At 38.2% G+C, this 25066-nt stretch overlaps 1 pseudogene; it reads left to right on the top strand.

Annotated features, from left to right (window-relative positions):
• The first annotated feature begins 24117 nt into the window (after nt 1–24117).
• On the top strand, nt 24118–24789 carry LOC150013176 (protein sel-1 homolog 1 pseudogene; annotated as a pseudogene).
• Nucleotides 24790–25066: the final 277 nt, after the last annotated feature.

Here is a 25066-nt window from a genome sequence, read left to right on the forward strand (position 1 = left end):
CCCACGCGGCTGGACCTAGAAATCACCTCCCCTCTACCTTGAACACACTGCTCTGTGATCTACCCTCTCTCCTTTCAACCATACCAGGAACTGCTTCAAAAACTTTTGTGCATCTCTTTCATTCCAGAAGCATTCTAATTTTTCTGATTATAAAAGCAATACATCCTAGTTGTAGAGAATTTGGAGAATTCAGAAAGATACAAGGGAGAGAGAGAGAGGATGTAAAGAATGTTGTCGTCAGCGGCGGCAGCCGTCCGTCTCGAGAGACGATGGTGTAGCTTCTTAAGAGTCTATCTGCACCGCCGAGAATGGCTGTGCAGTCCGACTCGGGAGTGACACGGTATCTGTCTCCTCCCGTGTTGAATCGACATCTTGCGATGACGCTGGAGTGTCCTCTCCAGTGAAGCTGAAGCTACAGAGCCTGGGCAGGGTGATATGGAGGGTCTGCTGTTGCCCATGCAGCAGACCCCCCCCTCTCTTCGCAGCTGAAGGGTCCAAGGGAAAGACGGAGTCAATACAGCTTGGCTTCAGGTGCGCCGCAGGAGTTGCTGGTGTTGACTACAACATCAAACCGCCTTAGGGACTCCGGCTCCGGATTTTCTGTCGGGGTTTACTCCCTTAGCCTTTCCCCTGAAGAGGTATGCTGCAAGGCAGCGGAGGTTTTTTGGAATCAAGAGTTTTCCTTCTCTGATGTGCCCTGACTGGAAGATCGAACCAGCGACACTTAGCTCGCAGGCCGACGCTCAATCCACTGAGCCAAACCAGCCAGGGCAATGTAAAGAATGAATCACTGGTAATTCTACTTCTCAGAAAAAAGTTCTATGTTGTTCTGGTGCATTTCCTTCCAGAAGCTTTCTTTTCGGTATCTCTCTTTCTAAGTCTCATCAGCTACCTGTCTTCTATTTCCTATGTCATTTTTTTAGATTGTATGTATGTATGTATGTATTTCAGAGAGAGGGGAATGGAGGGGGGAAGAGAAACATCAATCAGTTGTCTCTTGTATGCCCCCAACCCAGGATCTGGCTGCAACCCAGGCATGTGTCCTGCCTGGGAATTGAACTGGTGACATTTTACTTTGTGGGATGACACTCAACCCACTGAGCCACACTGGTCAGGTCTCCTCTGTCATTTCTTATTGAACTGATAGCTAAGTGGGTGAATACTTGCATTAGAAAAGATCTCAGTTCGTATAATTAAAAGTATCAATAAAGGTGCTTTTCCTTTAATATTACCCACTGTATGCAGTGGTGGTTTGTAGCAATAGAGTGGTACCTATTAAGACAGGAGTCCATCTGAGATAGCGGAGAGTCACCCTCCCTAACTCCCACTACTACCACCATGTACAGCAATGATAAATATTGTTCATTAGAGAGATTAGTTACTTCATGAGTTACATGGGCCTGGAGATACACCAGGGAACCCATAACCTATGTCCCTCTGTTTCCATGAGGAAATCTGTTCTGGGTTCCAAATTACTTAATTACAAACTAGCTTACAGAAAATAAATGATTTCTCAGAGGGAGACCACCTATGGTTGGATCACTGGTATAAAAACAGGAGTAAGTGCTTGGGTAACATTTGTGAAGAGCCAGCAGTAACAAGCCAACCCTTGGTGAGGAAAGCAGTGTTGTTGACTTACACAGGATTATGTGGAATGTTGAAAGAGGACAGTTCCTCCAAGTAGCTGCCCTCTGAGGCTTTGCTTATCTTGTTTTTCCTCATGCCTCCTCTTTGTCTTTTGAACTCACTTATCAAAATTTAGCCCCAGGTGAGCCTGTAGAACTGGAAAAATCTGGGCCTGACTGGTGTGGCTCAGTGGATTGAGCATCATCCCCCAAACTGAAAGGTCACCAGATTCAGTTCACTGTCAGATGACGTGCTTAAGTTGTAGGTTCATTCCCTATTCAGGGCGTGCATGAGAGGCAACCAATCGAGGTTGCTCTCTAACGCTGATCTTTCTCTCCCTTTCTTTCTCTCTCCATCCTCCTCTCTCTGAAAATAAGTAAATAATCTTTCACAAAAACCTGGTGAAATTAGAAAAAGATCTGGGGGTGACCCAAAGTCAGTATGCTGATTTTGATATTGTGTTGTGGTGATATAAGATATTACTATGGGGAAGCTGGGGGAAGGGTACATGGACCTCGTTTTACTATTTTTGCTACTTCTTGTGAATCTATAATTCTTTCAAAAGAAAAAGAAAAACTCAGCTCCAGAACTTTTTGCAGCATGGAATCGTGCCTAACTACCAGGTTCCTATCATCTTTGCAATCTCTATACAGTATCTTCCCTTTTTTCTAATTATCTGTGCCATACCACTTAGCATACATGTGTTTTTACACATGTATTGCATATCTTTATATATGTCTACATACATTGTGACAAACTTACAGACTGTATAGTACTGTCTTATTCACTAGCTGTTTCTCATGTGAGTCTATATCATGAATCCTCAGTAAGACTCTCTCTGTCCTTGTACCTCCTGTCTTGGTACCTTATGGCACTGCACTGCTAACTGCATGGTAAATACTCAATAAATACTACTTAAGTGAGTGAAAAAGTGAGAACATTAAAGGAAATAAGGAGATAGTTGAAACACTTGACCAAGACTATAATTTGGTGTCCAGAAAACATTTACTACCCCACAATTAGAGTGTAAAGGCTGTAGAAGACAGTACATCTGTCTCCTTTAATCCTGGTTATTATCATAAACAGGAGGTTATTGACCGAGAAGCACAAAGGTTAGTCACACGTGTGTTGTTTTAACACTTGCCATAAAATATCTCTTCAAGGGAAATGCTGAAGAAGCACTTCCCTGGAATCCACCCTTCCCCCAGGTAATCTTATCTCAATCAAGGGGTTAGCAGGTTTGTTTAAGCTGAAAACTTGGGTAAAAAAAAAGAGAACAAGTAAATTTTAAACAATATGCAAATATATACCTTCAAATCAATATGAGTGGTATCTCCACATTGAGAAATTAGAGACATATCCAATGATTTAATATTTTTAGAAAAAGTACCCATTTACTTAAACTGCAATTTACAGGTTAAGATATATTGGTTGTAGCTTAGAAAGAAGGACTGACTATAAAATAATGTTTATCCAGTTTGGCTTTATGTGATGTAGAACAATCTGTAAAAAATATTTTGTGAAATAAAGATCAGAATATGTGCATACTATTCTAATTTTACTACTTATGCTTTTAAAATGAAAAGAATTATATATATTTATTAACATGCTTATATATATTCCTATATTTATTTATATGTGCACACATACTTATATATGTATATAATTTGCACACATGTTTGTGTGATTTTACATGCATGAGATCTCCCTGGATAGATACACAAGAAGTAGGTGACAGTGGCCACCTCTGGAAGATGAGTTAGGAAGACTGACTGTCACTGTGTAAATTTTTCCTCTGTTTGAAATTTTACCACATTCCTGTATTACCTTTAGTAATGTTGTTTTTATTTTATTATAAAATAAAACACAGATAAAGAAAAACTACATAAAGTCAATGAATGTCTTAGTGAATCATTATAAGGTAAATGCTCTACCAGGTCAAGGAATAAAACTTTGCCAGCCACCCCAAATGCTCTCAACAGTCCTGTTCCTTCCTCCAGAGTAACCACTAATCTTGACATTGATACTAATCATTTCCTTCCATTAAACAGGCTTAGATAACGTTCTTGTATTTCTTTATAATTTTATCAATGTAGTATGCATTCCTAGCTACTGCACCCTGCCCATGAAAAAAAAAAAAATGTCTTTTATGTCTCTTGTGATGTACGGGTTCCCTACCTTTCTTCCCTTACACTTTTTCTATTATAATCCAGGTCACGTGGCCTATAGAGGTTTCCCCGCATCTGAATTTGGCTGATTGCACACTCACGGTATAGTTCAACATATTCCTCCTATCACTTCTCCTGTAAATTGCTGAATCCAGAGGCTTGATCAGACTCAGGTTCAGTCCCTTTGGCAAGATCTTGGTGGTGGTGTGTTCTTTTATCAGATAACACATAATGTCTGATTTTTATTCTTCATTGTCGCAGCATTTCTTGTTCGATGCCTAGATTCATTCATTTACTGGGGGTTGCAATACGGTGATATTCCAATCCTATCACTTCACTTCATTAGTTGAAATAATTTTACAAGATAGATCTTTCACTCATTTACTCTTTGGTTGCCCAATGCTACAGGTCGTATAGAAAAAGCTTAGTTCTTTCCTTTTATTTCCCTAGTTCTCAAGTTAACATATGATTCTCGCCATCTGCAGGAGGAGACCAACCAGTTTGTTTGATGATTTTTTAAAATTTTTTATTGTGAACTCAGTGGATTTTAAGCATATGTAATGGGTTTCAGACTGTGGGAGCCACAGTCCAACGTGGCCCCAATGATCCCTGCCTTTTGGTATTCACAGCCTTGTCTAGTTCCCTGTGTACCTAACAACCTACAGCACAAGGGATGGTATGTCCCGTCTGAGATTAGGTTATTAGACTCTGCAGCTTCCATCTTTGGTGCTCACTCACTGGACTGCTCTTGCTGATTCTACACTCACTCTGGAGGAAGCCATGTTGTGAATGGCCCTGTGGAGAGGCCCACATGGTGGGGAACCGAAGCCTCCTGCCTAGGGCCTTGAGTTTCCGAGAGGATCGTACACATCCAGGTTCAAAGGAACATGTCCCCATAAACAGCCTGACTGCAATCTCATCAGAGAACCTGAGACAGAACCACAAAAGCTGCTCTTGGATTCCTGAGTGTCAGAAATTGTGTGATATAATAAATGTGTCTTGCTTTAAGCAACACTTTGGGAGAAATTTCTATACAGCAATAGATAACTAATTTACAATTCATTTCAGTTCTTATTGTTATCAAAATTCCACTTGTCCTGCCCTGCCTGGTGTGGCTCAGTGAGTGGATTGAGTGCTGGCCTTTGAACCAAAAAGTTGCCAGTTTGATTCCCGGCCAGGGCACATGACTGGGTTGTGGGCTAGATGTTCAGCTGGGGGTGTGCAAGAGGCAACAGATCAATGTATCTCTCGCACGTTGATGTTTCTCTCCCTTCTTTCTCCCTTCCTTTCCTTCTAAAAATAAATCAATAAATATTTAAAACATCTTAACATAAAAACTTCAATTTGTCCCATATTTGGTCAGTAGGGGGCCTGTTCAAATTGTCTCCTGAGTTCTTTGAGATAATCCTAGTAGTCTTTAATAGCTTATGTGTTATCCAATATGGAAAAATATCCCAGGGTTTTCTTAACTAATTTCCTGCTCTAAAACTAGCATTAGTATTTCTCCCAGAAGCCCTTGTTTATTTTATTGGAAATGGTCTTGAGAAAGACTACAGTCTGGGTCCATGAGTACTTGGTTGATCATTATTTCCAGAGATTTTTAGCAGAGACATAAAATATTTTGTGAGTTCATACATAAATTTCCAATTAAAGTTCAAAATTAAATCTTTTTATTTCACTTCTTTTATATTAAATTTCACTCAACTACATGAAGAGTCCTAGTTCTCAAGGACAGAGGCACTAAAATTAACTGTCCATTTATTAGTCATTTGCTTTATCCTGCAGAAACACACAACAGTCTCAGAAAACAATTCCAGTACTACCAACCATTATGATTTCTGAAAACCATTTGAAAAACTTTTGCATGTGCTACCACAGTTCTCTCCCTTTGTAAGTAGCTGTACCACATCTATTCTCTCACGTCATGCAGCCATCACACACTATGCACTTTTGCATTTTGATTCTTGTTTAGTGTTAGTTCTATAAGTAGTCACACAGTGGGAACTGAGGCCAGGAAGCAAGGGCAATAAAACTGAATCAGCACAAAATTCGTTATAGAAGACTTAAAGGTCTTACCAAGGAATCTTAATTTTATTCTTTATTCTTTAGGCAGCAGGAAGCTTCTGAAGGATTCTGAGTCAGGAACTAAATAGATTTTCTATGTTATATAGCACATCAAATCTCCCAATAAATACTGCTCAGGATCAGTTCTCTTTTCCTAGTCCCACAGTGGTAGACCTTGTCCAAGGCAGGTCCACTGAGTTCCTACTACAACCCCTCCCTCCTTGTTGGCATCCCCACTTGCAGCCTTTTCTCCTTACACTTTTTCCACTTCTTCAGCTTCATAATCTGACCTCATCCCATCAGACTTTGGGTTGGATATGTTCCTCAAGTATCCTATGATTACCTCTATCACATGAATTGATCATGAGCTCACTCATCAAATGTTTGATGATCCCCTGCTGTTTACTGAGCACTCTGCTAGGAATTGAGCGCACAAATGATGAGCAAAAACAGAATCAAACCCTGCCCTCGTGTAGCCTAGAAGAGGAGAGAGAAGCTTTCATATTTTGGTATTCTATGTTTTTAATCCTCACTCAAGGATATGTGTATTAATTTTAGAGAGAGAGAAAAAGGGGGAGAGAGGAGTGGGGGAGAGAGAAAGAGATGTGAGAGAGAAACATCAATCAGTTGCCTCCCACACGTACCCTGGCTGAGGATAGAACCTGCAACCTAGGTATGTATCCAGACTGGGTATTGAACTCAAAACATTTTGGTGTATGGGATGATGCTCCAACCAACTGAGCCACCCAGCCAGGGCTTGTATCCTGTTTTTCACTGTAGCATTTATTGCACTGTATTTCACCTGCTGCTCAGAATGCCTGGTACTTTATAGATCCTCAGTAAATGTTTATGGATTGGTTGAATGAATGTGTAGATGCTTGAAGAATCTTACTTATACAACCACAAGCATTATCATCAGTCCTGGAATAATAACAACAGTCTCATCCCTTCTCAGAACTGCTGATCACATAGAATATAAACTCGAGGTCACAGGTGGACAAACATTTTCTGTGAAGTGCTAGCTGGTAAATATTTTAGACTTTATAAGCCAGATGGTGTCTGTCACAACTACTCAACCCTAGCATTGTAGTGCAAAAGCAGCTGTAGACAAGATATAAACAAATTAATGTGACTGTGTTCCAATAAAATTTTACTTATAAAAATGCAATTTTTCAGGACTGCCTGCATGCCTGGTCCATACTCTATGAGTTGTATTCTTTAGTCAGGTAAATCTAGTTGCTATACCCAACATCTGAGTTTTCATTTAGACCCATGTCTGACATCTGCAGTTGTGGTATTGTGAAAGAGTGTGTAATTTGAAACCCATAAAGCCTGTTTCGCTCTGGTTGACCATTTGGCAAGTTATATCAGCTTTTTTGAATCTCTATTTCTTCACTATAAATGGAGTTTTCTTAAAATTTTAATCCTGACTATGAAGATATCAAGTGAGATATGTATACTGAGAACTAAGCATGATACCTAGTATACAGTAGGCAGTCCATAAATATCCCCCCCACCCCTTTGCCCAGTCATATGCTTTTCCTCCTTTAAATTAAGTTATCAAATATCTACTGAGGATTTACTATGACCAAGGCACAGTTTCAGGTACTTTAAAGATTTCATTTACATATTTTTAGAAAGAGGAGAAGAGAGGGAGAGGAACATCACAGTGCAAGAGATACATTGAATGGTTACCTCTTGCACGCCCCCAGCTGGGGACCTGGCCTGCAACCCAAGCATGTGCCCTGACTGGGAATTGAACTGGCTACCTTTGGGTTCACAAGCCAGCACTCAATCCACTGAGCCACACCAGCCAAGGCTCTGGTACTTTAAAACTATTCTAGCCCTGGCCAGGTAGCAGGCAGCTCAGTTGGTTAGAGCATCATCCTTATACACCAAGGTTGCCAGTTCCAACCTCAGTCAGGGCACATACAAGAAGCAACCAACAAATATATAAACAGAGCAACAAATTGATGTTCTCTCTCTTTCCCTCTCACCCCACCCCCGTCTCTCCCTCCACCCCTTCTTCTCTCTTTCTAAAAATCAATTTAAAAAAAAAAGTATTTTAAATCCTCCCTGATATCTGTCTTGACCATTGGTTCCTAAACTTGTCTATAATACCATGTACCTGGGAGCCTAAAAGTACTGATGTTTGCATCCCAACATGATATTCTGATATAAGTATTTGTTTAATCCTCACCCGAGGACATACTTATTTATTTCTTTTTTAGAGAGATGTGAAAGGAGGGAGAGAGAGAAGGAGATAAACATCTATGTGAGAGAGAAACATTGATCAGTTGCCCGGACAGGAACCAAACCTACAACCTAGGTCTGTGCCCTGACAGAGAATTGAACCCACAACCTTTTGGTTTTTACAAGCGATACTCCGAACAAACCCTGGCTGGTTTAGCTCAGTGGATTGAGCGTCGGCCTGCGAGCTAAGTGTCGCTGGTTCGATCTTCCAGTCAGGGCACATCAGAGAAGGAAAACTCTGACTCCAAAAAAACCTCCGCTGCCTTGCGGCATACCTCTTCTGGGGAAAGGCTAAGGGAGTAAACCCCGACAGAAAATCCGGAGCCGGAGTCCCTAAGGCGGTTCGACGTTGTAGTCAACACCGGCAACTCCTGCGGCGCACCTGAAGCCAAGCTGTATTGACTCCGTCTTTCCCTTGGACCCTTCAGCTGCGAAGAGAGGGGGGGTCTGCTGCATGGGCAACAGCAGACCCTCCATATCACACTGCCCAGGCTCTGTAGCTTCAGCTCCACTGGAGAGGACACTCCAGCGTCATCGCAAGATGTCGATTCAACACGGGAGGAGACAGATGCCGTGTCACTCCCGAGTCGGACTGCACAGCCATTCTCGGCGGTGCAGATAGACACTTAAGAAGCTACACCCTCGTCTCTCGAGACGGACAGCTGCCGACGACTCCGAACAACTGAGCCACGTCAGCCAAGGCTGATATAAGTATTATAAAGAGCGCGCTGGGCATCAGAATTATCCCCAGATAATCTAAGTATGGAGTAAATTTCAGAGTCATTGCTCTAGACTAGGACTCTGATTCTAATAAAGTCAGAAGCCCTTTCTTCCATCTTTCCATCTGGCTCTTCTTTCACTGTCAGTACCTATATGCACACGCTTATAGAACTAGAGTTGATTGAGTTCTGTTACGTACTCATATTTGGATATATTTATGTTAACAAGAGTGGAAAAAGAGAATGAAATAATCATCTTTCTTTGCATTTGACATTCATTGTTTAACTATCTGGCATTCATTTCCCTTTCTTATGGCAACAGCCTTAATTTTTATTTGGGGATTCACTTCCCCCAAGTCTCAGCCCTCTTGGCCTGCTTGAGGCTTTCCCCTGGCCCTTGAAGCTCATAGAACTAGTACATGAACTCTCCCGGCTGCAGTGAATGTTGATCCACTCTCAGTAAGGGTCATGATTTAGTTTTCTAAGATTGCTGAAAGACATGTTTTTTCCTGCTGGATTGGAATCTAAAAGAATATGGTTCCTGGAGGTTCTAGTAGCTATCTTACAACCTCAAAGACAAAGTCTGTTTGAAAACATAGTAAGAAAAAAACACACAAAGAGAGATCATTTTGAGCCACAGTGTAGTGATTTCTCAAGCCATGTATACCATTAAACTGCAATATGAACCAATAAATTCCCTTTGCTGCTGCCTCTGCCATTTTAGTCAGGTGTTCTGTCACTAGCAACCAAAAGAATCCCAGATTGATACAGCCTCCTCTCAACTCCCTCAGAACCAAATACAATCACCTGTATATGCACAAAGTATATGCGAGTCAATTCATTCAACAAACATGTACTGAATGTCTATTGTAGACAATGCCTGCCCTGGGGAGAAGAATTATACTGGTACATCATCATTAAGAACTGGACACATTTTTGTGGAAAAATACCCAGGGACAAAACTATCCCCCTAATGTGTATAAGACTTGTGCTAGGTGTTGAGGACAGAAAGGATCCCAAGCCAGAGTCTCTATTCACCAAGGTTTGCCATCAAACTGGAATGACGGCATGCACACAAAGAGACAAGCAACCAATGTGGGACATTAGAAGCATGGATTCCTGAGGATTCACATCAAACCCAAAATAAGATGCCTAGGCAGAAAATCTTTAAGTAAGCCCAGGCATCATGATGTTTTCATTTTCCTTTGAACCAAGATTAGCTAGGAAAGGGAGGGAAAGTGTTCCAATAAATGGGAAAGAAGAAGAGGTAACCTGAGGGGGAGAGAGATTAGCAACTTTGACAGTTGTTCTAAATAACTTTTTTAATTAAAAAGAAATAAGGCATTTTGTGAATTTTATCTACTTACAAATTAATTATGCTAATTTTTAAAAAACTAAAGAATACAGAAACCTCTTTATTCATTCATTAAACACTATTTATTGCATGCCTGCTACATGCCAGACATTATTATATGCATTGAGGTTTTAGCAGTAAATAAAATAATGTCCCTGTCAGTCATATTCTAGTGTCTACAAAGTGGAAAGTAAACTTTCTCATTCATTCCCCAGAAGTGGCCATTCTTAAGGGTTTGGTAAATATTCTTACAGACACTGTAAATGTAGATATTGGTATTTATTTGTTTTTACAAAAGAATGAGTCTATACTATAATTACTATTGTGAAAATAGTAAAAATACGTTGTAAATATTTACTATTCTTTGCAAATTGCTTTTTTTAAAACTTAGCAATATATCTTGGACTGGTTTCATGTCATATTCCACTGTATCTGACCACTATCCCATTCATTAATATTTGGTTGTTTCCAGGTTTTCACAATGACGAGCAATGTTGTTGTAAAAAGAAAAGTATGTCATTTCTATAATTTCTCAAACATTCAAAAGAAAGTGTTAAACTTCTCAGAATGAAATGGTTTGATCCATAGTGGAAAAGATGTGAATTACATTCCTTTCCAATAAAAACCCTTGTCTACTTTCTTTTTGATTCATCATTGACTTATTGACATAATAAAATTTCACACAAGTGACTAGAAAATATATTCTAAAATATCTGCTCAAATATCTTTTCAATAGTGTTATAATCCATCCTATGTGGTATAAACTGCTCACAGAAAAACCTGTGAAGCCCAAGGGGGCAGTTTAAGTCTGAAAAGAGACAGACTGGCTCTGTCTCCTTGGCATTTTTGTTTGTTTGTTTGTTTTTAAGATTTTAATTATTCATTTCAAGAGAGAAGGGAAAGGAGGGAGAAAGAGAAGGAAAGAAACGCCAATGTGAGAGAGAAACATCTGTTGCTTGCCTCTTGCTTGCCCTAACCAGGGACCTGGCCCTCAACCCAGGCACATGCCCTGACTGGGAATCGAACCAGTGATCTTTCTACATGAGTTTTTGTGAGTTTTCTTAATGTTGTGTTGTTGGATTTATGGTTAAATGAAGCATGCTGCAGGAATATGAACTTTTTGAGTTTTCGTGTCCTGATTTCTCTTTGCAAACCTTTATACGTTAGCCTGTGATTAACTGTGTTAAATTCATTATAGGAATGTTATTTTAAGTTGTATTATAATTTCACCTTCCACTAGCTATTCAATACTGTAGCAGCAAAGTATTACTTGTAAGAATTGGGTTATTTTTATATTTATACTCATTATAAGGCTGGCGTTCTAGTCAGTAAAATGATGCAATAAAATAAATATTTTTGTTGTTCGTTTTTCTCACAAAAACAAGCAAACCAAAAAAAATAAAATAAATAAAATTTATTAATATAAGTGCAAACTGAAAAATTGATAAATAATCAATAGCTATTTCCACAAAGTCTTCTATGTGCCCAGGTCTGTTCTAGGCTCAAAGGAGAAAAAGCAGTATTTTTCTTGAACTAACAGGTCACCACAATTGAAATGGGGAAGAACAGAGTCAGTACTCTCCTAATGAAAGTCTTCCTATTATGCCCAAGTATCATTTTCTTTTCCAGGAAAGAAATATTAATAGTAGTTTTATTTCTAAAGCTGTTATGACTACTTCAAATAAATTTCAAGAAACAAAAAAGGAATTATCTTGTTGAATAGAAACATACAACCATAAAACAATATTTCTATTAGAACCAGAATAATCTGACATTTGACGTTTACCTCTAGATGTTCCATTAGTACCTACCTTGGTTAATTCCTATAATCAAAATTATTTTTGTCTTTTTCTTCACATAAAATTGTCTCCAGTTCATTTAGTAAACAGTTCCATCAATGCAAAAAGACATTTCAATAAAGGTTCAATTAACGAAACAAGATGTTTAATTAGTAAAAAATAATTTTTTAAGGAGGAAACTGCAACAATTTTGTTTGGCACCAATGCTTAATTGTGTGTTTTAATAGCTCGGTTTTGACCTGTGATCATTTAAAAATAATCATCAAGCAAATCTAAATGGTTACCTGTAAATGCAAGAATATGCGTTTTGCATTTTATGGTGTATAAAATCTAGCATAAGGTAAAATAAACACAAGAACACAACAAAAAGTTTCATCCACTTACCTTCTTCATAACCACAGCTGGGGTCCACTTCACTCAGCCTTAGGCCATTGACTTAAATCCTGAAGTTTCCATCTACCACACAATCAGATAAACCCCAGCTTGTGTGAGTAACTAATGGAAAGAGTGCCGGAAAAATAATTCCCAAACAAATTTCCATGTGCTTAACCTAAAAGGTGGAAATTGCAACATGAGCTGAGTAAAAAGTTTCTAGCTGTTTTTAATAAACCAGAGAGGGTGATTGCACTTTTAGTAGGACCTTGTGACTGAGTTTGCCTGGTTGGGAAATGATTAACACTCCTGTTGTCATCATCTGCTAGAGTTCTCCAGCTGCCAGGAATTGTGTGTTGTGAACATGCTCTCCTCCTGAGCTGGGGCTTAGCGTGCTGCATTCAACTTCAGGATGAAGTTATTGTACATAAAAATGTATTCAGAACATCTGCCAATTTCATTAGTGGTTATTTTTACTGACCTATTACTATCAAAGGTTTTATTTTTCCTTTACATTCCTGTGCCCCACCTTAAAAGATGGATTATCACTTAGACCCCTTTTTCTTAAAATCCCAAAGTTTTATGAGTAACATTATCAGTATCTCTGTATTCCCTCATCCTTGTTAGCTTCTCAACCGTGCCTGAACCTAACAAGTCCAGTGTCTTTTTGAATTGCCAGTTCTTACTCTTTTGGAAACCAGAGACATGGAAAAATAAGGAAGAACTGATTAATAAGCACATATAACTTGCAGGCACTAGGAAGTCATCAGAGGATAATTATTTTTTTCTTTAAATGATTGTTATGAATAGCAAAGACCATATAATCATTTCTTCATAAATGCTTCTAGAAGTGAAAATAAACTCACCCATGTATGAGAAAGAAATGGCAGAGATTTATTTACATAAATTTTGTGTGGTGTCTTGTAAATAGTGGCCTGAATGATATTGCAAAGGCATGGCTTCTCTTAGGTGGAATTCCACTCCACTAACAGGACTTAGTAGATTGTGCATTTCCCATCAAATGGCTGAGGGAAATGAAAACTGGGTCTCAGATACAGTACTGAATAGCTGAAGAGCTAGCTGTCAGTTGTGTTTATTATGCTATAAACTTTGCTTTCCTCATAGTCCTTATATTTCTGATTAAGAAGTACATGGATGACTCAGAGTTCTTATCATTCTTATGAGGTATTTACTAGAATTGTCAAATTCATTTTAGGAACTCAGTTGCAATACCCCCTCCTCCATTACCACCACCAAAGAAAGCAAGTTTGAACTGTTTCAATGCTGTAAAATGATTATAAATAAATTCGACTAGATTCTCCTTCTGCACCTATACATAGTTTTTGTCTCTGAAATTTAACAAGCATTCTGAGTTTCAAATATTCTTTGCTAGTCTAACAACAGTTAACACCTTAGAGTCTCAACTATCACACCCTCACTTCCTTTTGTTGGGCTACAACAAATATTTAGAAAGTTGAAGGAGAATGCCACACACACACACACACACACACTTTTAAAGTCACCTTCATTGTCTAGCCTGACACACAGTAATGACTAAATAATCATTTGCTGTAATTTTTCAGTTATCCAAAAGGATCGTGTCCACAAGCATATGAAAAAAAGCAAAAATCTCAAAATCTTCCAGAACTGAGTTTCTTAACCTAAATTTTGAGAGAACCAGGGGTTCTCTGAACATCCTAAATTGTATGTAAAAGTTACAGTTGTGCTTTGTAGGGAAAATGATGTTACGTTCACCAGATTCTTAACTGAATGGGTCAAGGGCACACAGAAAAAAACAAGAACTAATACCCAAAAGAAGTATTAAAAATATGTAGTCTCTGAGGTGGGCTTGTGAAATACTCTAGAAGTGGATTGAAACTTTCAAGGAAGGATTTTATTATCTCCATAATACAGCAAAGACCAATATTACATATTTTGAATAATAGGCAATGTAACTACCTCTTTTTTTAATTATAAATATTATGAGGTTACTATCATTATAGAGTTTACACATATGAACAGACCATCATGGTGCATGTTCAGCTAAATCAGAGTTGGTTAATGATATCCGTACCCTAGGTTTATTTTTTTATGATTTTATTTATTTACTTTTAGAGAGAGAGGAAAGGAGTGAGAAAGAGAGGGAGAGATACATGTGAGAGATACATCCATTGGTTGCCTCTCATACAACTCCAACTGGGGACATGGCCCACAACCCAGGCGTGTGCCCTGATTGGGAATCAAACCAGCAACCTTTCAGTTCACAGGCTGGGGCTCAATCCACTGAGCCACACCAGCAAGGACATACCCTAGATTTTTGTATATATATCTCAAATATAAGCAAATAGCAAAGGGCTACTGAATATTAAAAAGTAAAACAAAACAAAACAAAATGTTTAAGCAGCTAGAGGAGCATGAGACCTTCACCCACTGTCCTTTATAAGATTATAAAGGGTCTTAAGTATGAGAGGGAGGAATTGTTACAGAGTGGGGGTCCCCCCCACAAATATATATATATATATATACATATATATATATATATGTATATATATATATATAAATAAATAAATTTGTCCTTGGCTGGTTTGGCTCAGTGGATTGAGCGTCGGCCTGCGAGCTAAGTGTCGCTGGTTCGATCTTCCAGTCAGGGTACATCAGAGAAGGAAAACTCTGACTCCAAAAAACCTCCGCTGCCTTGCGGCATACCTCTTCAGGGGAAAGACTAAGGGAGTAAACCCCGACAGAAAATCCAGAGCCGGAGTCCCTAAGGCGGTTTGACGTTGTAGTCAACACCGGCAACTCTTGCGGCGCACCTGAAGCCAAGCTGTATTGACTCCGTCTTTCCCTTGGACCCTTCAGCTGCGAAGAGAGTGGGGGTCTGCTGCATGGGCAACAGCAGACCCTCCATATCACCCTGCCCAGGCTCTGTAGCTTCAGCTTCACTGGAGAGGACACTCCAGCATCATCGCAAGATGTCGATTCAACACGGGAGGAGACAGATACCGTGTCACTCCCGAGTCGGACTGCACAGCCATTCTCGGCGGTGCAGATAGACTCTCAAGAAGCTACACCATCATCTCTCGAGACGGACGGCTGCCGACGACGACGATATAAATAAATAAAGTAAAAAAAATTAGTAGAAGTAGACAAGACAAAATAAGGAGAAAATATTTTCAAAAAATTATTTCTATCCTTAGAGAATTAGGAACATATTGAATCCATGAACAAGAATAGGATTGTTATTGTCAAGGGAATATTCTGAGAAAAAACAAAAGCTATTAAAAATGAAAAGTGTGGTAGCAGAAATAAAAACTCAATAGGATGTTTAGAAGACAAAGTTTAAAAAATCTTCCAAAAAGTAGAAAAGACAACAATGTAAAAAACAGGATGGAAAAGCTAAGATAATTAGAAAAGCAGTCCAAGAAGTTTAAGATAGAGAAAAGAAAAACCATAGTCAAGAATATTAACAAATAATAGATTCCAAATACTCAAAATTTCCTAGAATACAAGATCCTTAATTTCAGATTAAATGAGACTATTGAGCACCCAGCACAAAGGATGAATAGAGTCAAACTATTGTGAAATTCTGGAACAGTGGCAACAAATAAGAGCTCCTACAAGCATTCGAAAGAAAAATGTCATACAGAAACTGAAGAATCAGAAGAGCATTGGCTATCTCAACAGCAATATTGGAAGCTAGAAGACCATGGTCCAATGTTTCAAAATTTTGAGAAAAAAATTAGTTCCAACCTAGAATAACAAATCCAGCTAGACTATCAAATGTGAAGTTAAATATATTTTCAGCTGTTCAAGATGCAAAAAAATTCTCCCCATATCCCTCTTCTTAAGCTACTGGAGGATTGGCTTCATAAAAACAAAGAAATAAACCAAGACAAGGGAAGTTTGGTATTCATTGAATAGGAGATCCACTATGAGGAAAAATAAAGAGAATTCACAGGATAGCAGAGAAAAAGGGGAGCCCAAGAGGAAAGCTGTGCAGCAGGCCCAAGAAGTAACCAGACAGAACTGAGCAGGCCTGGAGGAGGTGGAGAAAATTTCTTCAGTAAGTTGTAAATGATAAAATCCCTAGGACATACTGAAATTGTTTACAAATCTGGGGAGAGTTAGGGTTTAAAATATTAGTAAACACATAAAAATGAAACAAGTGATAAAAATAAATTATTAATTACAGGATTAAAATAATCATAGTATATTATATTATTCTTTTCTGTGCAGATAAAGAAGAGTAATGATAGTATATTACATAACTTATATGTGAATAACATTTATATAGTCACAATACTATAAATCCTGAATACTGAACTAACCAAAAGTATAATATTTCTACATGGGGAAATAGGTGTATATGCATGGTGGGGATTGTAAAAGAGAGTTAAATCTTCAAATTCTGTGTGAAGTGTCAAACATAACATCTAAAGCTAACCAAGAAATAATAAAAGCATGTTATTTCAGGATACAGAGCTAGCAAGCTAATCAGTTGAAAGTGATTGCCTTTGAGCAGAGCAAAATGGGTGGAGAGTGTTGTCATAATCCTTGTAAAAGTACATTATGTTTTAAAAACATGTATATTTGGACAAAAATAAAAGTTGACTTTAAAAAACAAATTCAGCAGATGATTTTTTTAAAAAGCAAGTCTGGTAGCTATTGAGAATGAAATTTGTAGATGTTAAATATTAATTGGAAGAAATATCTCACAATGCTTTGAAAAAGAAATAGAAATCATGAAAGAAAAACTAAATGACCTAGAGGACAGATGTGAGCCTTACCTGTAAGTAAGCTATCATGAGGTGAAAAGAAGTGACATGAAAATGTAAAATTTAAATAAATGAAATTTTAAACAGATACACACTTCCCTGGGTTGATGAAAAACTTGAGTCTGACATATAAAAGGTTCATTGAACTCAAGAAAGGTAAATGAAAAAAAATTCATATACTTATTCAGCATATAGTTATCAACTGCCAATAGCATCAGCATTCTTCTAGGCTCTAGAAATACAGGTAAACTGATTAGAGAAGGTCTCTATCTGATGGATTAAATTTGGCTATAAATCATAGAAAATTTAACAACGGCCTAAGTAAGGAAAGGATTTATTTGATGCATATAAGAAGTGGGGAAGTTGGGCTCCAAGGCTGGAACAACTGTTCAAGGATCTTGAGGAACCATACCCCTCAATCTTCCTGCACTGCCACCTTTAGCATGCAATTGTGACTTCATGGTTACAAGATCGCTGCTGCACACCCACACAAGAGACACATGGCTAAATTATTTAACTAACAAATGATAAAATTTAAGAGCAATCTCAAATAAAATACCTATTTGAGTTTTCTTTTTTAATCTGCAAAGAGAAATAATTTTCTCTTTTATTCTCAATGTTTAACTGATTATTTTAGTTTCTTAAGCATTAGCCAAACCTCTAGAAAATTTATGAAATAAAATAGTGATAATGAAAATTCTTCATTATTCTTAATTTTTTAGAAACTATTATTTCAGTGATTCACTTTTATTTCATTTTCTTATTGAATTTGGGGGAATGCCAAAACAATGTTGATAATGTACTTTTTAATATTGTTCTTGATTTTACTAAAAAATGCATTAGCATTTTATAATTCAGCATGATATTTATCATTTTAAAGTTTTATTTCTTTCTTTCATCCTCACCCAAGCACATGCTTATTGATTTTAGAGAGAGGGGAAGGGAGGGAGAGAGAGAGGGAGAAAAACATCAATGTGAGAGAGAAATATCAATTAGTTGCCTAGGAATCAAACCTGTGGCCTTTCTGGTTTACAGGATGATGCTCCAACCAACTCAGTCACACTGGCCGGGGCTTAAGTTTTCTTTTTTGTCTTACTTAGAATAATGCCTAAAAGGTTCTGAAAGAAAAAAAGTGAGACTTAAGAATATTACACCCAGTCAAGCTTTGTTCAAATGTAAAGGCAACAAGCAGGCAATGCAAGAGCTGAAGGACTATAGGAATTGGGCACTTTTCTCAAAAAAAAAAAAAAAAAATCCTAATTATGAACTCTAGACAATCAAATGAAAGGAGAATCTCTCAGTAAAGCACTACAGCACCAATAATTGCCACAGTAGAGCAATATTTACAATGTTCTGAGGGAAAGACAGTATAACTAAGAATATTAAAGAGTTAAGATGTAATACAAGTATAAAATTAGGACCTAGACACTCTTGAACAAGCAAAGCAACACATATAAAAATAAAGTTTAAAAAATTATATGGCAATGAAATCAGCCTACTAGGAAATAAAAATTTTTAATCCTCTAGAATGGATAGAATATGATTTAAAAAAAGTATGTTAACAAGCATTTAATACATTTAAATGTACAACTAAAAATAAATATATGGCAATTATTATTATAGAGGGAATATAATTTTTTAAGTGACAAAGTAAAATAATACAAGTAGCAAAATTAAGGAGAAAGGAAATAGAAAAAAAGTATAAGATTAATTCCCTTGTCTTTTAATAAAGGAAATCAATTGATACAATTTAAAATTGAAACATCTAGGTCATGGAGACTGCAGAGGTGCGGTTGCCCTGGCTTTCTGCAGTCCCCTGTGCCAAGAGCAAGTTTACAGACCTCTTCATGAAATGATAAGCCAAGCTGGGACAGGTTACTCCATCACTTCTAGGAGAAGTCAACTACAGGAGAAACTGATTCCACTGCATTATGATTCCAGTTGTGAAAACAAAAGTCCTCTTTGTGAAACAGTAGATTGAAAATAAATTTGATTTATAAGTGAGAAGACTGAGGGCAAAATACTGATGCAGATATTCTGCAGCATGTAATAAAAGAAGAGGAAACAACACAGAATCACTGCCTTCCATGATCTGAAGGCCACCGTGAAGGAAAACAATGCAATGAAAAATAGTTCTTTATATTAGGATATATATCCTTGCACCAGGTTTATTTATCTTTCTGGATATTTTATTAGCCCTTAATAAAAAAAAAAAATTTAAAGAGGAACATTTAGGTCATGTAGTGTTTATGATCTTTCCTTTTTAACTTTTGATAATATTTTGTTAGCTAATATGTTTACTGGTGAGGAAATATTTATTTGAGGTTTAGCTTTTTCTTCTATTTTACTTAAATTTCTTCTATTAAATTCAAGTAAAATTGCATGTAATACCTAAAAAAAACTACTTCTGTCTATATTTTCTCTATCTACCTGTGTATGTGCATACATCCATCCCCCATCCATTAAGAGGTGTTAGATATAACACTCAGTGAGTGTCACCAAACATTACTTCTAAGCAATAGTGAAGGCATTTGTTACGTGCTTCTTTGTATGCATCAGTATTGCTTACATTTTTATGAGTATGCTTTTAATAAAGCTAGTCATTATATTTTAAAATATTTAGAAATTTCAAGCTCACAGAAAGGTCACAAAAGAGCATGTTAAAACAATTTAAAAAATGTTCTCAAAACAATGTATAATAGATAAGAAAAAACAAGCTAAAATGCAGACTAACTGTAGTTGTGTCTGGGAACAAGACTTAGATTTTTTCAATATATTTCTATGGTTTCATGAATTTCCAAAATGGACAGATGTTATTTATATAAACAGAAAAAGACACATTATTTTAAAAAATTAATGGATAGATTTAGCTATGTACAGATGCTCGTGTACTAGGTTAACACCTTTGCTTGCAAGACTTTACAGCTACCCTTTTAACAATGAAACACAGTAATCAAATGATACATATGAAGTTTAGGGTTGTAATGCTGTCAGACATTACTGAATACCCCTACACTTTTGTACCTGCAGTTTTTCAAGCTCAAGTTTAAAAACATATCATATCAATAAAAATATATTGTCTTCAAGTTTTAGTAAGCATTACAGAATTATGTAATAATGCACTTTGTGATGCTAATAATTGCCATCTTTATCTAAAGGGCGAACCAAGATACAAGGGGGAACCCTCAAAAAAGAACAATTTATTCATAAAAAGTTATGTATTTATTCTTACATCTTTTAACTTCAGTCACCTTCAAAGACTCTTCATTTGATGCAACACGCTTATTGAGACATTTTTTTCACTGCTCAAAATGTTTTTGAACTCGTCAATTTTGGTGCCTTTTAGTGCTTCTGGTATTTTTTTGTTTCACCTCTTCCACATCAGCAGAATGTTTCCTTTTGAGGACTTGTTTTCATTCAGGGAAACAAACAAAAAAGTCACAAGGGGCAAGATTGGGTGAATAGAGAGGGTGGGGCACAAGGGTCATGCCATTTTTGGTCAAAAACTGCTGAACACAGTGCGGTGTGGGCAGGAGTGCTCATAAATCGCCCATCATGAAATGGGCAAATGCATTGAAAGAATCTTTAAAAAAATTCACTGGAGCTGAATGCAGCCTCTCACAACAGTGCCAGCTAGTACAGTGATTCAGATGGGTTCTTAGATCACTCACTTAGGAGGGGAAGCCAGTACTATAAGGGGACCATACTCCAAAAGAAAATTCTGTTTTTTGGATCCCCACTCATATTTTAAAGAGTTTATTTAAAATATTGAGTTATTTATATGGAGAACAATACTATTTTTTAAATTGCAAGTATAAAAAGACTCATTAAGACTTAGAAATATTCAGGAGTAATAATGACTATATATCACTCTACCTTAGACTAAAAATTAAAACCAAAATGAAACAGAGAAACAAAAATCAGAATTAGCTTATTATAAGGACAAAAAATAACATTTATATCCATTCAGTTTATTCTGGTAGACCAGAGAGGAATATTTTTTTTTCTTTTTATATATCCTTTTAATAGTTGTTAGGTTTTTCTGTCAATATTTTCTAAAGATTTTTTCAAGTGTGTATGTTCATGAGGGGTATTGATCTATGGATTTCTTTTATTGTAACATATTTGTCTGCTTTTGGTATCAGGGTAATACTGGCCTTATAAAATGAATTGGGTTTTTCAGGAGGAGACCCAAGATGGTGAAGGAGTAAGTGAAAGCTACATTAACATCCTCCCAGGACCAAACTGAAATTACAACTAAATTTTAGAAAAATCATCCTGAATAGCCATCTGAACACTAGTTGAAGAGAAGCCTTATAACCACAGATAGATGGAAGAAGCCGCATCACCACAACGTGACTGATAGGGAGTGCGGAGGAAACACTAGAGGGCTAGCTGGGAACCCACAGGGAGGAGTTGAAGTCTTGCAGGGATATTTCAGTAGCAAGGGTGTTGCCCCTGAGAAATGTGAAGTCTAAACCCCAAGCTTGGCTCCCCAGCCTATAGCACCAGAACTGGGAAAGGAACCCAAATTACATGTGGCTATGGAAAGCAGCAGAGCTTCGGTCTGCCAAGGAGAGACCTCTGGAGACTCAGAGAGCTTCTTCAAGGGCCAACACACAAAATTCCATTTTCAGTCATTTACGTTGGGCTCCAGCAGAGGGAGGGCAGAGTGGACTAGAGACGAGAGGAGAGTCTGGGGCTGGTGGCTCTAGGGCAGTGGTTCTCAACTTTCCCAATGCCACAACCCTTTAATACAGTTCCTCATGTTGTGGTGACCCCCCAACCATAAAATTATTTTTGTTGCTACTTCATAACTATAATTTTGTTACTGTTATGAATTGTAATGTAAACATCTGATATGCAGGATGCATTTTCATTGTTACAAATTGAACATAATTAAAGCATAGTGATTAATCACAAAAACAATATGTAATTATATATGTGTTTTCCAATGGTCTTAGGCGGCCCCTGTGAAAGGGTCATTTGACCCCCAAAGGGGTTGCAACCTGCAGGTTGAGAACTGCTGCTCTAGGGAGAGAGCTGAAGGAACAGCCACCAGGATTCCTGTGGTGAGTCATTCCCCACATTGCAGAAACCATTCCTCTCAGCAAAGCACTCCTCTCTGAATGGCATCGGCCTAAGGGGATGCAATAGCCCCACCCACGAGAATTACTCTGCCCCACCCTGTGATTCTTAAGCCCTGCTGCTGAGGAGTACAGCTGGAAGACATTCACTGATACAGTATTCCCTCACTTATCGCAGGTATTACGTTCTAGATGCCCCTGCAATAGGTGAAAATCCACGAAGTAGGAACCTTACATTTATTTTAGTATTTATATATATTTTAAGGCTTTATAAACCTTCCCCACACACTTATAAACCATTCCCAGTCCCTTATTAACCTTCCCCACACTTTTATAAACACCACTTATGTTCTTAAACATATTCTACACCCTTAAACCTACGTAAGGTTAACAACACACATATACAGTACCACAAAATCCTGCTTTATAGTGAAAAATCCGTGATAAATATTTAATATAATATTTTTTAAAATCCTGTGTTACAGTGAGGCCATGATAAGTGAACCGTGACATAGAGAGGGACTACTGTAAACCCTACAGAAAGTCTACAGGCAGAGGTGGAGTTCTGGGAGCTCAGAGGCTTCAGCTTATCTTTTCCTGGGCCTGGTGCTGTTAAAAGATGGCCTTGGTGCTGAGCCTCATTCTTTCTGCACACACCCAGACCCAGCAGAGGGAACCACATGCTGTGGATCACTGATAGCTCCAAAAAGGTTGCCCAGGGCCAGTCACAGCCAGGGTTTGACTTAAGTGTGTGTCAGAGTCTTATAGATCTAACTAATACATAGAAAAAAATACAAAGAAGCAGCCAAAATGGGAAGAAAAAGAAACAGACCTCAAGTAAAAGAACAAAATAACTCTCCAGAAGAACAACTAGATGAAATGGAGGCAACTTATTTATCAGATGGAGAGTTTAGAGTAGTGATTGTAAGGATACTCAACAGCATGAGAAAAGACATATAAACTATAAAAAAGGATCATTCAGAAATAAATAATGCAATGTCTGAAATAAATAATACACAGGAAGGAATAAACAGTACATTAGATGAAGCAGAGGATCAAATCAGTGATTTGGAAGATGAGGCAAAAAACAAAACAAAACAAAACAGAAACACCCAGATAGAGCAGCAAAAAGAAAAAAGAAAAAAATAAGAAGAGCTTAAGAAACATTTTGGACAACATGAAATATCACAACATCCACATCATGGGATTACCAGAATAAGAAGAGAGCAAGCAAGGGACTGAGAACCTATTTGAATAAATTATGTCCGAAAACTTCCTTAACCTAGTGAAGGAAAAAGACACACAAGTCCAGGAAGCTCAGAGAGTCCCAAACAAGTTAGACCCAAAGAGGACCACACCAAGACACATCATAATTAAAATGACAAGGCTTAAAGACAAGGAGAGAGTCCTAAAAGCAGTAAGAGAGAAGCAGACAGTTACCTACAGGAGAGCACCAATTAGATTGTCATCTGATTTCTCCACAGAAACAGTTCAGGCCAGAAGAAAGTGGTGTGAAATACTCAAGGTGATGAAAAGTACAGACCTATAACCAAGGCTACTTCACCCAGCAAGGCTATCATTTAAAATTGAAGGTGAAATAAGGAACGTCCCAGATAAGAAAAAGCTAAAGGAGTTTGTTATCACCATGTCAATACTGCAACAAATGTTAAAGAACTTGGAAGAAGAACGGAGGAAAAGAAGGAGGAAGGGGAAGAAGAGGAGGTGGGGGAAGAAGGAGAAGGAGAGAAAGAAATAAAAAAAACAACAGAAGAGGGAGTACCGCAACGATTTGGCCGGGAGTCCGCAGCGGCAGGCGGGGATAGGCTGCGCTCTAGGACAGGGAGGCCTGGGAGGGGGCGGAGGAAGAAGACTAGAGCGGGAACGGCAGCGGATAGGCGGTGGCAGAGGCGAAAGCGACAGCTCCCGGCGGTGGTAGCGGCCCCGAGAGCAGGATGCGGGTCCGGGTCGGGCTGACGCGCTGCTGCTCTGTGCGGTGCTGCTGGGCACGGCCTCGGCGTCCACGGATGAAGAAGGTGGCCAGGACGAATCCTTAGATTCCCAGACTTCTTTGCCATCAGATGAGTCGGTAAAGGACCACAGCACAGGAGGCAGAGTAGTGGCTGGTCAGATATTTGTCGATTCAGAAGAATCAGAATTGGAACCACCTATTCAAAAGGAGGCGGACAGCCTCGGGAGCCAAGAAGGGGAAAGTGTCACAGAAGAAATCAGCTTTCTAGAATCTTCAAATCCAGAAAACAAGGATTATGAAGAACCAACGAAAGTTCGGAAACCAGCTTTGACCGCCATTGAAGGCACAGCACATGGGGAGCCCTGCCACTTCCCTTTTCTTTTCCTGGATAAGGAATACGATGAGTGCACATCGGACGGGAGGGAAGGTGGCAGACTGTGGTGTGCTACAACCTACGACTACAAGGCAGATGAAAAGTGGGGCTTTTTTGAAACTGAAGAAGAGGCTACTAAACGACGGCAAAAGCAAGAAGCAGAAATGATGTACCAGACTGAGATGAAAATCCTCAATGGAAGCAATAAAAAGAGCCAAAAAAGAAAGTAGGTAGCACTGCCAACTGCATGTCTCCCCTAAGATAGGCCATTGCTGAGATAAATAGCTAAGTACTTTTCTTTAAATCCTGGTTTGCCAAAAACAGGATTTCTTACGTTGCATTACAAGAAGTTTAATATGATATGTGGACATCAGTGGCATTGCTTTTATCAGATTTAAGCTTGTTCGGATACACTGATCACAAGAATGGACAATGAGCAAAGTGGAAATGATTGACTCAGGTTGTAGTTTCTGAGAACCAAGAATACATATGCTATTCAGAATTTAA

This window comes from Furipterus horrens, unplaced genomic scaffold, assembly GCF_987537825.1.
Source record: "Furipterus horrens unplaced genomic scaffold, mFurHor1.1.pri manual_scaffold_4, whole genome shotgun sequence".
In the NCBI taxonomy this organism is placed as follows: domain Eukaryota; kingdom Metazoa; phylum Chordata; class Mammalia; order Chiroptera; family Furipteridae; genus Furipterus; species Furipterus horrens.